The sequence below is a fragment of the Psammomys obesus genome, unplaced genomic scaffold, assembly GCF_907164565.1.
Source record: "Psammomys obesus unplaced genomic scaffold, mPsaObe1.curated_primary_1811, whole genome shotgun sequence".
NCBI lineage: Eukaryota > Metazoa > Chordata > Mammalia > Rodentia > Muridae > Psammomys > Psammomys obesus.
The window spans coordinates 2,512,615-2,530,590 of record NW_026585687.1 but is presented as its reverse complement, the minus strand read 5'-3'; the positions used below and the strand labels follow the sequence as shown (position 1 = coordinate 2,530,590).

At 40.0% G+C, this 17,976-nt stretch overlaps 1 long non-coding RNA gene across 2 annotated transcripts in view; it reads left to right on the top strand.

Moving 5' to 3' along the window:
• Window positions 1-329: 329 nt before the first annotated feature.
• Window positions 330-17,976, top strand: part of LOC129665730 (uncharacterized) — a 228,193-nt gene continuing 210,546 nt past the window's right edge. The window contains exons 1-3 of one of the 2 annotated variants that reach the window (XR_008718411.1): window positions 330-621; window positions 2,119-2,189; window positions 8,237-8,436. This is a non-coding gene — a long non-coding RNA (uncharacterized LOC129665730). Of the gene's footprint in view, window positions 622-2,118; window positions 2,269-8,236; window positions 8,437-17,976 lie in introns of both variants that reach the window. The other variant, XR_008718412.1, reaches the window with a different exon arrangement.

Here is a 17,976-nt window from a genome sequence, read left to right as displayed (position 1 = left end):
CTTTTACTCTTCATTCTAGATATCCAGCTCATAATCTAAAGTGGTTTGATTGCATCTTCCATTAAAGCATCCCCACTTAGTTCCCTGCACACGACAGCGGTTTGCTCCTATCTGCTGAACATCAGCATCTTTCCCCTCCTGTCTCACAGGAATGATTAGATACTGCGTCACTGAGCATCAGGCTGTTAGCCCCTCCCCCGGGGTCCACAGTGGTTTGATCCTACCTCATGGACTATTAGGTTCTTTCTGATTCCCCCTCTAGCATCACCATTACTAATGGTATGGTCCTTAGCATCAGGTCCTTTTTGTCCCCCACTGGTCTACTGAGCAGACTTGACGCAGCTTCATCTCATTTCGGATGCACCATGAGCCCCCAACCCCCACTCAGCAGTGCCTTACTCCTGCGTGAGCACTATAAACTGGACCAAGTGGGATGAAAATGGCCAGAAATTGCTTTTGATCACTTTATATCTTTTATGACTAAGAAAAAAAATCATTTCTGACCAGTTAAAAATCCATCTGAGCCAGTTTCAGATAATTGTGCAGAGCTGGAGCCTGAGGTCAGTAAACCCAGGAAGATGGCTGAAGACCATGCTGACTCAAGCCCAGACAAGGAGCCAGGTATTTATAGATGTTGAAAGTAATTTGAGAGAAAGAAGTGAGTGTGGAGAAGGAAACAGGGAAATACAGCAAATAGGGTTAATTGAGGAAAGGCTCAGAAGAGGCTGGTTTAACCTGAAGCGACTTTTATTTTTTTAGAGGGAGAGAGGTCATTTCTAGGAAGCAATGCAGGGTTTGGGGCTCTAAATGCAGGCATCTAGTAGGCAGTCCGGATGCTGACATTATCTGGTAGGCTGGAGCTGAGCCTGGGTGGTTTGTGGTACAGTGGTGATGCCTAGCTCTGCGGGCCTGCTCTTAGAGCCCTTCTGTATATGTGACTCAATCTCGGGCTATTTGGTAGTCCCAAGCCAGCAAATGACAACCTTTTCACCCCTTTAACTGTGCTAGTCGTTTCAATTAGGAGGGAATGATCAATTTTGAAGAAATAACAAACTACAATAGGTAAGACAGGTGTGCATGAGTGAGTTGATCAGAATTGAGTTGGTTTCTTACTTCCTATTTTTTTTTTCAGTAAGGTAGTTGGGAAAGTGGAAGGTTGAGGATGTTACTTCATTTCTCATCCTTGGCATGGGTTTTCCTCCGGGCTTGTGGCTTGTTCTAGAAACTGGACTGTATGGTCTGGATTTCTGTCATGGGCTGTATTCCTGTCCTTTGCGGGTACTGCGGTGGAAGGGTTGGGACTGAGACATGGAGGATGAAAACAATGACATTTTCACAGCCTGCAGTATTTCTGATGCAGTGGGACAGCGCACAGGTCCAATGATTCGATGACGTGTGGATGTACTGCCGCAAGATGGAGGGTGGGGTCAGAGCTGGCTGGTGCAGCTCACAGTGGGTGCATGCAGTTCTCTGGCTCCTGTAACGAAAAAAAAAAAAAACATTTCCTAGAATCATCTAGAAATTTGGCTGTCTGGGAGGGAGGTTGATCTTTAAAAAGTAATTATACACACACACACACATGTATGTATACATATATGTATACATACATGTGTGTGTGTGTGTGTGTATTTTGAAAATTTGTTGTGATTCTGTATATTTAGGAGATGGCTTCAGTTAGGAACTGCCAATTTCTCCAAAGGAAGGATGGCGGCCATTTTACTGAAGGCAGTTAAACGGCCTTCTTGGGGTTGAAGTAGAAAATATTAGAAGGCTTAGAGTCAGATAACTCAGGCTTTGAGTGTCATTCCACTTATTTGCTGTATGAACTTTGAGTAAATTAACCTCTTAGAGACTTGTCATAATCTTTCATCTTCTTCCTTAAAGGATAGAAACTGACTTTCATGGTAGCTGACACTCAACATTTTCATTTTTATTAATCTGATTATATGGTAGGGATTAGTTTTCTGTACGTATATGTATAATTTAGCTTGATACAGTTCCATTTAAATTCTTTTTAGCAATGCTTTTTCACAAATGAAACAACTGGACTATTTTGAGGATCAAAGGGAAAATTATTTAAACTATAAAGCATACATGTGAATATTTGCTGTTTCACAGATTTCTTGGATTCCAGATTCACTTCTTCAACTTTACCCTGGACCTGTGGCGATTGGAAACCTTGAGATGTGGTACGCAGTATTATAAATCACATGGACCCTGGAAGGAAGATGCAAAAGTGAGGGATCTGGGGATTGTGTCAGAGACTGTGTAAGTGGGGTGGGGTATCAAAATCTGCCCTTTAACCATAAAAATATAGAAACTACTTGATTTCAAGACCAGCCTGGGCAACCTATCCTGGATTCTGTTACTGGCCCTGTAAAAAGCAGTATTCATTAAAAGATCAGCTGGAAGGACAATGATGTGGGCTACAAAGAATATGGCTGTCCAGATGCCACCAGTCATGGCTGAGAAGCAGGGACAGGAGGATTAGCAGAGCCTTAGTTTGAAAAAAAAATCAACACAGTGTAGTGTCAGCCACGATATTCCCATTGGGGAATTGTGTTATGTATTGGAAAACTGGGAGTCAGGAAATATGACCTTTTGGATGAGATCAATTAATTAACTGATGATTACAATGTGTTTGTAGGACAAAGAAGAACATGGCAAAGATTTTTGTTGTGGTGCTCTGTGAACAAGATGGAGGAACTATGAGTCAGCACTGCTTTTCTAGTTAGATTCTAAATAGGTTTTTTTTTATAAAGGTAATCTTTTATTGAGTATTTACTATGTGCCCAATATGCTGGATGCTTTATATATATTGCTTATTTACTTCCCAGAACTACCCATGTGCATGAAGAAACCATTCACAAAGGGAATCAGTTACTCTCCGTATTTTCCCTGGAGCAAGAATTCTCACTCAGTGTGGAGAATGAGAAACCATTTTCTTTGGGATTAGCAGAAGCACCTGGAGAAAATCCTTTCCCCCAATTCAGCTTTTTTTTTTTTTTTTCCTCAGGAGGCCTTCTATTTTTCTGGGTCTCTAAAATGCTATGTGAGCCACTGCGATAGTAGAAATGAGAGGGTGTGAGGTCTCTCAGGCACATCAAGTTAGGGAAAATGTTGAGCTTCACCGTTATAAAGAGAGGTCATTCGCAGCAGGCTGCAGGGATCTACCTGTCTCTGGCTAGCTTTCAGCATCTTAGTATATGTCTTGGGTGGAGCTGTAGAACAGCACACTCATGAGGTGGGAAGATGAACTGGAATGTAAGGGGGAAGTAATGTGCTGGATGACAGAACTAGGAATCTATGAAGAATTTACTAGACCACAAAGATAATCCAACAATAACAAACTAAATTTGATAAGAGCAAGTGTGACATTTTGTGCTTGGTTTATAAAGCAGACAAAATTCTTTTGAAAGAATTATGATTCTAAAGGATGAACTCATGTTTAAACAGGAAAGGTCAATGTAAACTCAGGTTTTACTAATGATAGTATAGGCTCTAAAATTTCAGGAGCCAATTGTTTTATTCTGACAAGCATTTGTAGAATCATACTTCGAGTACTGTACTTAATTAAATTGTCTTTAAAAAGGGAATAAGACAAAATGGAGAAGAAAAGGAGCCTAGAAGATGAGTAGGACATTATTGTTGTATTCTGATTACTTTACACTTGTCATGACAAAGACGATTTTATCTGTACAATGTAACCCCAAGAGGCAGAATGGGAGTGCCTGGGGCGGTGAGTTGTGGCAGAGCTGACTGGAAAGGCTTAGTCAGAAGGAACTTACTGTGAAAGGAAGCTTCAGCCACCTGATTTGTTCTAGTGACTAAGGTTGTGAGTCCTCAGATGCAGCCTTGGTTCTTTGAGCATTCTTTGGCTGGTATATAATGGGGCAATGATCAGACTAGAAAGCCACAGAAGAGGGACCTTGATAAGAGCTAGTGAATCTAAGGCAATGGTGGCATTGGCTGACCTAACTCAGCCAAAGATGTGAATTTTCACAAAAGTTAGGTCAATCATTTATTACTCACTATTTTGTTTTTAACTTGTTTTGTAGTTAAGGATGACCTTGAACTTCTGATCCTTCTGCCTCTGCTCCTAAGTTCTGGGATCAAAGGCGTGTGCCACCAACTGCTGAGGATTGAACTCTGGATTTTGTGCTTGCTAAAGAAGCACTCCACGAGCTGAACAACATCAATAGCCTTGTATGTTGCCCTCTTCTCTTCCCAGACGAGAAAACTGGGGCTCATAGAGATTCTGAGACTTGCCCAAAGCCATGCAGCTAGTAAGTTATCCAGGAAAATACATCAGAGTCTTGGGGTGCTGGGACGGATACTGTATGTACCTCAGAAGGTTTATTATTACCTGTTCACTTCTTTTTTTTTTAATAGATACATTGATTTCTTTTTATTTCTTTTTATTTTTTTAATATTAGTTACAGTTTATTAATTTTGTATCCCAGCTGTGTATCCCGCTCCCTCCTTCCCTCCCAATCCCACCCTCCCTCCCTCATCTTCTCTCTACCCCTTTCCAAGGGGAGGACCTCCTCCCCTTTCATCTGACCCTGTTTTACCAGGTATCTTCAGCCCTGGCTGCAGTGGCCTAGCAGGGCTGCTCCTCCCTCGGGTGGGGGGGGGGAGAGGTCAAAGAGCTAGCCATTGAGTTCATGTCAGAAATAGTCCTTGTTCCCCTTACTAAGAAACCCACTTGGATACTGAGCTACAATGGGCTACATTTGAGCAGGGGTTCTAGGTTATATCCATACATGGTTCTTGGTTGGAGATACAAGTTCATAAAAGACCCCTGTGCCCAGATATATTTGGTCCTTGTGGAGCTCCTGTCCTCTCCAGGTCATACTAACTCCCCCTTCTTTCATATGATTCCCTGCACTCTGCCCAAGGTTTGGTAATGAGTCTCAGTATCTGCTTTGATACAATACCACTCCTAGGCATATATCCAAAAGATGCTCAAGTACACAACAAGGACATTTGCTCAACCATGTTTGTAGCAGCTTTATTTGTAATAGCCAGAACCTGGAAACAACCCAGATGTCCATCAACGGAGGAATGGATACAGAAATTGTGGTATTTTTACACAATGGAATACTACTCAGCAATTAAAAACAAGGAAATCATGAAATTTGCAGGCAAATGGTGGGATCTAGAAAACATCATTCTGAGTGAGGTATCCCAGAAGGAGAAAGAGACACAGGGTGTATACTCACTTATAAGTGGGTACTAGACGAAAAGATAGGATAAACATACTGAAATCTGTACACCTAAAGAAGATAAGAAGGAGGACCCGGAGGTAAGATGATCAACTCTCACTTAGAAAGACAAATGGGATGGACATTGGATGTAAGAAAAAACAAGTAACAGGACAGGAGCCTACCACAGAGGGCCTCTGATCACTTCTCTAATTAAGTAACATGGTGATATCACCAGAGGCGCATTGACTGTGCACAAGTACGTCATGTTGGGCTGGGTGCCTGGAGTTGATGAGAGTATTGTGAAGATGTATGATCAGGCTGTATCTGAGGAGGTCCTGGAGGATGAGGTTGGAACACAGCTGAGCTATTACACAGGCCAAATGGCATGAGCACTTATTCATAATGTCTGTACCTTCCCCCAGAACATTGTCCTCTATAGACACTTGGAAGGGCCCATCTGTAAGATGGAGATCTTCCCTTTAAATACCAGGAAAATGTGGTCTGGAGAGGGGCAGGGACCTCTTCAGATTTTTCTACTTAATGCTTTTGCTTCTTATGTTGCCAGACATCAATTTTTAAATATAATCTAGAAAATTTAACCTTTAAGCACATTTGTTTTAAGGCAAGACCAATTCCCCTGTGTACCTTGCTACAAGATAGGTCTGTAGGGCTGTGTTTTCATTTCTTCCTGATTATTATGTAAGCTAGCATTATGGAAACACAAAGGTACTACACACTGCAGAGTAGGTCAGACTGAGACAAATTCCCATCCTGGAGCCCAGAGGGAAATCCACTAAGATTTTTCTGGGCCTTGGGTTCTTTATTTGTGAATCTAGGACTAACAATTTAATTCTACTCCTGTGGAGTTGGAAGTGCTTGGGCAACTCTGGATAGAGAGAACCAAGGAAGGGCTGAAGCTAATGGGAATGTCCCCTTCTTGATAAACAGAACTAAGAATTATTAGCCAAGGGAATGGTTTAGAAAGATATGTGTGGATAGCCTTACCAAGGCAGAAAAAAATCTTCCACAAGATGGCTATTTAACTACATTTTTTTTTTTCAGTTCTCTGGGACTCATAACTCTAGATATCTAGATAGCTTCTAGATTTAATGTTTGGCAATTCTGCATTTGTCTTGGATTCCAGCCTCCTTGTTAGCTCATTTGTCCTTTTGTTGTTGTCACTCTTGGTATATGGTACTCTAAAGCTAAACCCAGTACTTCTAAAATGGGATAGAGTCAAAGAAAAACCATCGTCTCCTTCATTCTGGACATCATCCTTCTATTAGTGTATCATAAGTCTTCATTAATTCATGTGTGTGTGTGTGTGTGTCTCAACACTGCCTTATATGTATGTGTATATATGTATTAGACCTAAATTCCCTAAGTGTTTTAGTACCACACCGGATAAACCATACTATCTTCCCCAGTCATTATTATATGCTGATTATGTTTGGTGGTGACATTCATGAGATTCACCTGGGAATCTTTTTTTTTTTTTTAATGGTGAATTATGAGCCAATCTGTGTGTCATTTATTGTAAAGAAGTTTGAAATAAAAGGACCTCCTCCTTGAGTCTGGGTTTTACTATGTAGCTCAGTTTGTCCTTGAACTTTCTATTTAGTTCAGGTTGGCTTCTAACTTGTGATCCTCCAGGCTCTGTCGCCTGAGTTCTGGGATCACAGGTGTGTGGCATCATTCTTGGCTTTCAATTTGGTTTTAGGACCTTTTTGCATACACTACTTTTTTTTTTTTCAGAACTGTGGATGAAAGCAAAGTTCCTGTGCCTTCTATTCAAGTGTTATCACTGAGACACCCCCACCTCTTTTTACTTTGATTTTGAGAGAGGGCCTTATTAAGTTACCTAATCTGTCTTGACATGAACATAGCCTTGTCTGGTGTCAAACTTCTGACCCATTTGCCTCAGTCTCTACAGTACCTGGAATTATATGTGTGTGTACTCATACTCAGTTTGCTTGTATACTCTTAAATGTTTTATAGGACCCTTGGACATTTTGTTTATGAATGCTATGTCTATTGATATTTAACATGCTAGAACTGAAAACAGACTTCACAAATCTAATTCAAGAACAGCTCCAATAAATTAAAAAAATTCACAAAAACTTACGTTGAATGGGAATATTTAGTATTTTCCAAATAAAACATCTATGAGTTGTGGTCTTTCATTTTTCTGATAACTGTCTTTAGTGTCTTCCTCTTTCAGTCTTCTGCCACAGAAGTAGCCTCTGGAAACCTCACTTGGGAAGGAGGGAGAGTGAATAAGCTTTCAATTTCTTTCTCTTCTTGAAGATTTATTTGTGTGTGTGTGTGTGTGTGTGTGTGTGTGTGTGTGTGTGTATCTGGATCTGTGGTGAGTTTGTATAACTGTGTGTAATGCCCACGGAGGTCAAAGAGTGCACTGGATCCCCTGGATCCTGAATTATAGGCAGTTGTGGGCTGCCTGATGTGGGTGATGGGAACTGAACTCAAATCCTTGGCAAGGGCAGCCAGTAGTCTTACTCTCGGAGCCATCCCCCTAGCCCTATTACAGAATTATTTAACATTAGGTAATTTTGACTCTGCAAGTTCTTTGGCAGAGTTTTGGGACTCTCAGAGGTCCCTGGGCAATATAAGATCTTCTAAAATAAGTGATGCTACATGAGACATGGTTTCACACTGACCATTTTCTTCTTAAAATAAAACCTGTTTTTATACAAAAGGGCAAATAGAGTAGGATTCTATTACTATGGGTTACCTAGAATATAGAAATTCAGGAGACAGAGTAGAATAGTGGTTAATGCTAGCAAGGTAAGAGAGAAGAGTTCCTGTGTAATAGGCACAAAGCTTCAATTTGGGAAGCTAAGGAAGTTCTCGAGATGAACAGCTGCAAATAGTGGGAGTATGGTAAATACCATTGAACTGTCTAATTTAAAAAGTTTGAGGGGGTAACCCTCATGTTCTATGTAGTTTGCCATGACTTAAAACATGCAGATTCCAGATACCCAGTCACCTATGTTCTGATTCAACAGGTTCACAGTGAGGCACAGAATCAGTTCTAGAAGCACCTCAGGGAATTCGGATACATGTTGTGGCCTGGAGAGATCACCTCCCCTACCATCTTACTTAGTGCCTGTCAGTCATCAATCTGTAGCTTCTCTGTTACCCTGCTGTACCACAGAATGCAGCTACTGAGTGGCTTAAGAACCAGCACCTTCATGGAGTTGCAAAGGTAAGGCCATTCTCCTCCTATTTTCTATATTCTGGAAATTGTTTATGTATTCCAGAATGGGCCACCTGTGTTTGGAGGAGCCAGCACTGTGAGCTGGAATGACACAGTGCTCACGATGGGGTCATTCTGGCTTGTGTTTGCTACCTGTACAAATGATTTCACACCATCCATAAAATGAAGTTTCAGGTGTATTATTAAAGAGGATTTTTAGAATATTGACATACATACCCCTGATCACACATATATCAAAATGTAGATGACTATATTATTTCAGCTTTGGATAAAGTAAGTATATGAAATAACAAAAGGAAGGAGTTACATGTTTGCATAATTAAAATGAAAAACTCTACAAAGCAAAAATGACGTTAAATATAAGTGGTCATCTGGACATTCAAGCAATAATATAATAATGTGCATTCTGTTCTTATGTGATTTGCATATCTGCAAAATTGCAATTTGATACAATTTTACGATAAATCTAAGATAAATTTTTATGTTTGTGTGGTCCTTTTTGGATAAATGCAGTGGCTGAACACCCACAATGCAGGTTTCCAGCAGAAGCCCAGCTATGGCTTTTTGTCTCTAATCTTATGCTGTATATAAAGATCTCTGCATAGTGTGTTAAGTGCCACAACCATCATATGTTTTTGATAATTTCACTGTTCAAAACCTTCCCCAAGCATAGTGATGTTTAGTGCTTCGAAGCTTAAGAAGGTTGAGAGGTACCTTCCAGGTAAACAATGGCTATCACATGAGCTTCAGCCATGCGTGACAGTGCTGCTGGCTGTAAATTTTGTTAATGAATCACATCTAGCTAAAGTGGAGGCACAGTGGAAATTGATTGGCCTAACTCTAATGCAAAGATAGTGTGAGGGGAAAATTAATTCACAGTAACAGAGGCTATGACCATACCCCACAAACTGTAGACCATTGTACCAATAAGAGATATTCAGAAGTTTGAACTTTCCGCTCACCGGCAGGATGGAAACGGCTTATAGATGCAGTTGGGACTTAAGAAGAAGGATACATCAGATGAAAGAGGGTGTTCCCTACTTTGTTAACACTTCAACACGTATCAGTTCACTCTGCTTATGGTATTTTGGATCTTGCTAAGTCAGTGACTAGAAAACAGATGTTCCAATATTTATAAATGTATACAACATCTCTAGGACGCAGAGGAAATGTAGTGATAATACTCAGAGAGGAAAACCTGGTAGGAGTGGGAAGAACACCTACTCCATTTTGTACTTTTTGATCTTGCATTATATACATGCTACCTTCTTCCAACAAAAAAACTATGAAACACACACACACACACACACACACACACATTCATGTTATTCTAGAACATTTCCATTTGGGGGTCTGTAATCATAAAGCATCCCCTCTTGTCCACAAAGCCTTTCTTTGACCATTTAAAACCCCATTTTATCCTCACTGACCACTTGGCATAGGATCCAATTGTCAGAATAAAACAGAGCTAGTAAAGATAGCCTCCATATGGAAAAGGGAAGCTTATTACGTGAAGTGGAATCCCGAAGTCAACAGTACTTCTAGTATTGGTATTTCTTCATATTGTTAAATAGAAGAACAAGAGACCCTTTACACTGGTTTGAAGGTAGAGGATAAAAGCCTGGAAACAAAGATTTATTGAGAGAATCTGAAGAAAAGGGCCATGGAGAAGTCCTAGAGCAACTTAGTAAATCGTAGCTATGTTGAGATAGAGTTGCAAGTGAATACAGTGCCCTAGAGCTGTGCAGGAATGATTCTGAAAGCTTGGAAAGCTCAGCTCCCAGACTTCATAATCAACCCACACATGGCCATTTATAGGAACAACTCTTCAAATTAAGTCTTTTGGGATTTCCTGGGTTTTATCAGGCTTATTCAAAATTTGAATGCCTGTTGTAAGGAAGGTCCAGCATAGAGCAGTGATTGTGGGCATCCATAAAGAGAGAAGGTTTCTGGGAGAATCAGTGGTTTTTGAATGTGGGTTTGGTGATGGATTAGGGCCCGGGTTTTGTTGTGGATTCTAACAAAGCCGATATAGTGCTTGGTTCCTAGTAGGTGCTCAGTAAGTGTTTGTGACGTAATTCGTTTATTGAGCACCTCCTATCAATCAAGCACTGTGCTAGGCTCTGGGGCCACATAGCTAAGTTGGACCAAATAATCCCTTTTGAGGTCCATATGTCTAGTAGTGGCTAACTGTAGAATGATTAGGTATAGCAGCAACACTGATAGGAGTAAGATGTGCCCAGAAAACAGAAGCAGGTTGCACTGTGGGAAGAGTCAGTGAATAGACACTATTTATTTCAAAACCTTGGGAAGGAAAGAAGAGAAAGGAGCAAATGAAGAGGTAAGGCTGAGAAGCTTTACCTTAAAATATGAGAGTTTTGAGCCACATGTTCCCAGTAGAGAGGGCAGGGATTAAGATTCAGGAGTTAAGGCAGTGAGCAACGGAAAGGTATGTCTGAGGCTACAGAAAGGATAAGAGTGGAACCTGGCCCAGGATCTCCAGAAGAACTCTGCTTAATCAGGAGTGTGTGGATTTATAGGTAGTACCAGGAGATACTGGGGAAAGTTAAGAGTATGGAAAGGGAAGTGATTAGAACAATAGATTGCAGGTCCCAGGTAAGTTTGAGAAGGTAATTGTGTTCAATGAGTCTGATAAGTTGTAAGAAACCAAGACTTCTAAGATGTAAGAGATAGAAACAAAGAAATGTACTTAGTGGGATAGAAGCAGGAGAGAGTATAATATGTAAATAGAAGATGACACAGGTGGGACAGTTTAGGGTGACAAGAAGATTATGTGTGTGACTTAGGATGTGTATAAATGATGCAGGTATAGGAAGCGGTTATGGTGGTTGAATTAAGGCATCAGGGCTTTATGGTTATTTCCCATGAATGTTCAAATCCCTCTGATCAATGCAAAGGCTTGCACTAGGAGTCGAGGACCAATTAATGTTTGGGAGAAAGTAAGCAGGTGCCAGTGACAAAACTTGGTGGAAGAATGTGAATGTCTTCATTGCCCTTTACCTGAAAGGGTCGGTGAACAAAGATGGGTTATGCTTCTGTGAGCTTGGCTTCTCCTCCTCACGCTGTTCGTATGGGAATGAGACGGAAGACTTCAGCTACAATGGGAATCAACCAGTGTCCGTGGAGTTCAGCCTGTGTCAGCATTCCCAGCTGCCCAAAGGCCCAGCTAGCAGGATAAGGCGATGCATTGTCTGTGGCTTGTCAGTAACATGCAATCGCACAGAGGCACCGAGAACTATAAGAATGAAGAAAAACTGAATCCCACAAAGGAATAAAAGCAGTATGGCCTAGGTTAATTTCCTGAGAGTGGATGCTGATCTGTTTATGTCTTTCCGTGGTCTATACAAGAATAGTAGGAGGAAGGGCATGTGAAAAAATTTGTCCCAGTGATGCTGTGAGAAAAATGGTAGGCAGGGAGGCCAAGCTTTCCTTGTGCTCAGGAGAATTTGAGGGGTACAATTTTAATTGACAATTGGTTCTGGAGTTAGGCCTTGGTGGAGATGGTAGTAAGAGAAAGAGCAGTGACAACCACTTTCATCTTTGTAGAAATCTGTGAAGAAAAAGTGCACAAAATATGGAATAGAGCTTCAAGAAAAATCTAAGATGTTTTCTTTCACGGTAACAGCACCAGGAGCCACAATAAAGAACAATAGCGATGCCAGTAGCTAATATATATCTGATCTAGTGTTATCCTGTGCAAATCTATTTCCAATACTTTTATGCATATGAATTCTTTTAGTACTAACAACAGCACTGTGATATCTAAGTATCTGTAGTAATCCATTTATTGTTATGTAATGAAATATATGAGTCAGGACAGTTTATAAACCAAAGACTTTATTTTAGCTCAAGGCCCCCTTGACTTTGCAACCAGTGTCTTAAGGCTGTATAAAGCATCACATGACAATGGGCAAAGAGTATATGTGTCATTCTGTATCTTCCCTTAATTTACTATGAGAGCTCTACCAAAATGGCCTTATTTAAACTTAATCAACCTTTTAAAGGCCAAGCTTCAAACACCATTACTGAATTTTGTATTTTCTTTATATATTACAATGGGAATAAATTTCAACATATAAATATGTAAGGCACCCTCAAACCAAATACAAATCATCATGGTACTAATATTATCATCATAATTGTTGGTACTCAGTGGTAAAATACTCAACTAGCATACGCAAAACCATAGGTTCAATCTTTAGTACCACTGACAAACACTCACAAAGCAAGTGCCTACTAGAACTCAAATCTTTGTAACCCATCTGATGAAGATATAGGTATGAACAGTGACAAATACCTATTTTATTCTCTTTGTAGACTATAAACTCTAGGTTGTACACTTTAGATTTGTTCTGGTACCTCAAAGCTCTTGCTACTTTCTTCCTGGGAGTTGGTTCCTATGTATATGAAATAGATGGGTAGCTGCCTGAAGTTTTGGTGATTCTGACATGCTTTGAAAATTACATGTTGCTGTGAGAGAAACATGGCACAGGAGAATCCTTCATTCAGCAAGGCATATGATTAGCTAGGACATGCGTGGAAAATCTATTGTCTCTGAAATAATACAAGGAGCTTATAAAATGTCTCCCTGGGCTGGAGAGATAGCTTAGCATGTACTGAAATGAAACCAGGGTGTTGACATTCCAGATAAGCTATCAGCCTTTGACATACAACCACCTAGTTTAACATTTTATGAGGCCAGGTAGCTCATTATGTTGACCATCACTGGTAGTTCAGGAAAGTCTTGAACTTGTGATCCTCCTGCCTCAGTCTCTCTGGTAGCTGGGATTGCAGGCCTGCAACATCAGGCTTGGCTGCCTGGGTATTTATTTTAACACAAACATCCTATTTCAATTAAATCCTATAAATACCTGTATTAGTTCATTTACCATGAACAAAGAAAATTACATCTACTTATGGCCATTCAAAAGAGTTATTTCTAACTTTATGGTTAATTGAAAATTTATTTTTAATAATAGAACTCAGCATAACTGTTGTATGTGATGATCTAGAATTTCTTGTGCCCCTTTATCTTTCCTATTGCCTTTTGCCTCTTTTCTTCAAGGTTACACATGAAGTCCCCTAAAATGTTTTTGAAAATTTCTTTGCTTCAACCTCTCTATATAACTTACAGCTTCTCAAATCTCTCTGTCATTTATCATTGCTAGTCTTTGGGAAATGTTTATTATTTAGGTTTGAAGATTAATTAACATATTTCTATGGCCACTCTCTCCTGTAAGTCATTGGTTCCCTTAAAGCAAGTAGTTTTACATTTCCAAGACCAAGTTTTTCTCTGTTAGCTCTACTTCTGTACTTCAGTATTGATGGTGTTGTTGATTTTTCTCCCTAGGGTTAGCCTAGAGAATTCTCAGTGCTTGAACTAACACCAACAGTTCTGTATAATCTCAAAGAGGCTGATGCTTGCATGGATGCCTTCTGAGCATCTCCCATATCTATCCGTCCATGTAAACATCCTTTTATCTTCTGCTGTAGACAAGAAATGAGCCAGAAAAGCAGAAAGTCCATCATTCTTTTGCACCATTTTGATGTCTCCTCCGCTCCAATTTCACTCTGCCTGTTTGAGCTTACTTTGCATAGTAGACTTGCTCTGGTCACTATAGATGAGAACCACATTGGTGAAAAGCCCTTCAGTATGTGGACTGTTCAAAATCATTGTGCTGTTGAGCCAGTGAGTTCGGCTGGCTCTGGGATGAGGGCTTCACATCATGTATTTGCACTGCCCTTATACTAGTTACTGCTAACCTCAGAATCAGGTTGAGAATTCAAAGAAAATCAAACCCTTATGTGTTGCTCTAAGGCAAAACTGTCCCTCTTACTACCTTAAGTGCCCGATTTCCATTAACCACTTTTTTTTTTTTTCCTGGTGAAAATTAATACCACATTGAAGGAAGATAAAGTCACATGGTCTTTAGGCCAGTGCCAGTATATGATCTTGGCTGATGAATAAAGGCAAGCAAGAGACAGGAAGAACTGCTCTGTGACAATGTAGAGTTGATCTTCACCGCCAGCAAAATGTTTTTTTAAGCCAGGATTTTGGACCTGCAGCACCATCCAACTCTGACTGAGCTAGAATGAAACCTTGGCTTGGAAGGATGGGACACATCATCTTATAGAACTATCCCTGGCTTTTTTTTTCTAAACATATAGCACTATAAAAATAAAAAAGCAGCAGGATGAGAGGGGCTCTGGTAGAAGCTAGAATGATGTTCTTGCCTTTCCTCAGCTCAAAAACAAAACCTAGCTTTGCCCTAGCTCAATGTCTGCTCACTTCCTGGTGTCAGTCTTAATGGACAGCAACAACAAAAGCCCTCAGAGGACTGAATCTTACCGTCAGAAAGGGATTGTAGAGGTCATCTAATTCACACATATCCCAACCCCTGCCAAGGTCCTGTGTGGGGGTTACACCTAAAACAAGCTCTGTATGCAGGGCTTGTCAGGAAAGGCTGTCCTGTTGTTTTTCCCACTCAGGGAAACTAGAGTGCAAAAGAGCAAAGTAATCAGCAACTCAGCTTTACTTGCTTTGTGCTGCCTCGCTGCACATGGGGTCAGGCCTGGAATGTCAATTTTCCAGAACTCATACCAGGGGAGAGAAGAAATCATTAGGATGAGAGAGGGTGATGACAGAGTGAGGCCTGCAAGTAGGCTGTCAGGGTTGTGAAATGTCTGGGGGCCTTCCTGATGCCTTCCAGCAACATGCATATACACTTCCCACAAGGGCTTCTTCCCCAAGATCCCTAGGCTCCAACTCACTTATACTTGGTTCCTAGTTGCTCATTGAGTGTAGAACACATGCACAGACTGAGGCACGAAGGCATGAATGCACGAAGCGCCGCCCCCCCTTCCTCCTGATACTACAAAGATCTAGGAAAAGATTATGTAGGACACAGCTCCTCTACTCATAACTGGCTAAAGTGATTTTAATATGGATGTTTATATTCACGAAAGGCATTAAATATGCAAGTATCACCTTGATATTCCAGGCAATTTTCAGTTTAGTTATTCTGACTGTGGTTGTATCTGAGTTGTTGAAGAAAGTAGACACCATTAAAACTTACAACACAGGCTGTGATGGTCATTCTGGGAGGGGACACAGCTTTCAAGAGTGGTGTGAAATCCAGTAGATGATAAATGGTATTGAAAGTGAGGCTTAAAGACTGATATTGAGGGTGCATTATTCCTTTTACACCTTTGTTTTATTCTCTTTGCTATATAAGATATGTCAGTAATGTAGCGTATATTAATTTGTTAACCAAGAAAACGTTATGTAAAAAGAAAAATAGGTGTATAAGGTGAGAAAATTATTTTTAAACAAAGAGAAATACAGGACAAACATACTAAAAATCTGTACACCTAAAGAAGATAAACAAGAAAGAGGGCCTGGGGTAAGATGATCAATCTTCACTTAGAAAGACAAATGGGATGGGCATTGGAAGTAGGAGAAAACAGGAAACAGGCCTACCACAGAGGGCCTCTGAAAGACTCTACTTAGCAGTGTATCAAAGCAGATGCTGAGACTCATAACCAAACCTTGGGCAGAATGCAAGAAATCATATGAAAAAACGGGGAGTTAATATGACCTGGAGAGGACAGGAGCTCCACAAGGACCAAATATATCTGGGCACAAGGGTCTTTTATGAGACTGTTTCTCCAACCAAGGACAATGTATGGATATAACCTAGAACCCCTGTTCAGATGTAGCTCATGGTAGATCAGTATCCAAGTGGGTATCCTAGTAAGGGGAACAGGGACTATTTCTGACATGAACTCAATGGCTGGCTCTTTGACCTCCCCCTCCCCCCAAGGGAGGAGCAGCCTTGCCAGAGGACGACATTGTTGCCAGTCCTGATGAGACCTGATAAGCTAGGGTCAGATGGAAGGGGAGGAGGACCTCCCCATCAGTGGATTTGGAAAGGGGCAGGGAGGAAATGAGGGAGGAAAGGTGGGATTGGGAAGGATTGAAGGAGGGGGCTACAGATGGGATACAAAGTTAATAAACTGTAACTAATATTAAAAAATAAATAAATAAAGGAAAAAAGCAGATGCAGAGTGCAGGGAATAAAAAAAGAAATATAAATGGCATAAAAAGAAACAAGGGAGAATATTAAAAGATAATGGAGTCCACAAGGATGGAGAAGCAAAATAGAGGAAACTAAATTGAAATTAAAAATGAAGCAAGCAAGTGTCAAAAATAAAAGGAAAGAATCTTAGAAGGTTAAATGAATGGGAAATATATGGAAGGGTCATGGCAAGGAAACAGAGATAATGTGAAAAAACAAAACAAAACAAAACAGAACAACAAAATAATGTGGCACTGGCCATTTTCTAGAAGGTGGAGCTTAGTCCTTTCCTTCCTGAGCAAGGATTTGATTCCAAAAGCTAAAGTTCAGAATACAGGGGAAAGTCAGTTGGTACAAAAGCACAACAAACACAAAACTAAGGTTAGCACCATTGGGTCCCAACTGAGGTACATTCTGTAAAACCCCTACCCACTATGCCTCATAATCACCAGTATAATCCAAAAAGATGAAAAGCCAGAGAAACTGTCCAAGCAAGAAGAGCCTAAGGAGATGTGAAAAGTAAATGTCATGTAGGATTCTAAATGGCCTACAGGCATAGAAAAAAAGGATATTGGATAGAAACTAAGAAAATTTGAATAAAGAATTGAATTTAGTTAAAACATTACAGATAATAAAAGGTATTAGAATTAGACATCATGAAAGAGAGATGTTAGTAATAAAGAAAGCCGGGTGTTCAGTCCTGTACCATCTTTATAATGTCTCTGTGAGTCTGAAACTGTGTTAAAATAAAGATTCTGTTTCAAGTTGAAAGACCAAGGAGAAAACATGATACAGTGGTGGAGGAAGAGAGGAAAATGGATCTCTCTTTCTTTTTGAGACAGGATGATGTCATTGTGAAACTCAGGCTGGACTTGAACTCATAATCCCCCTGCATCCACCTCCTGAGTGCCAAGATTACCAGGATGTAGCCAGATGACTAAGAGACAAATTTCTTTAATCAAAGAAAACAATATAAAGGGAATTTTTAAAAGAAAAAAGTCTACTTCTCAAATCTAAAACAATTCTTTACCTCACAGGAAATCCCTTAAGACTCCTAAAAGAAAAACATAGCAGTTAAAACCCAAGTGGAGGAAAAAAGCATGGCAAAGAAAAATTAAATCAAGCTCCATTTTTAAAAGTAAGAAAAAGATAGAAGAAACAAATACAAAACTCCACAAAACAGCAAAGCAAATCACAATAAAAACAGTGAAAATAAATTCTACTAAACAGAAAAAAAATACTAAAAATATGACAGTAAGAGCAAAGAAATACAATAAACAGAGAACAACAATGAAGAACAGCAACAACAATGAAAAAAGCCCGTAAACACTGAAAGAATAAAGAGAGAAAATTGTAAAAGGCATAAGAGAAGGAAAATATACAATAATAATAATAATAATAATAATAATAATAATAATAATAATAATAA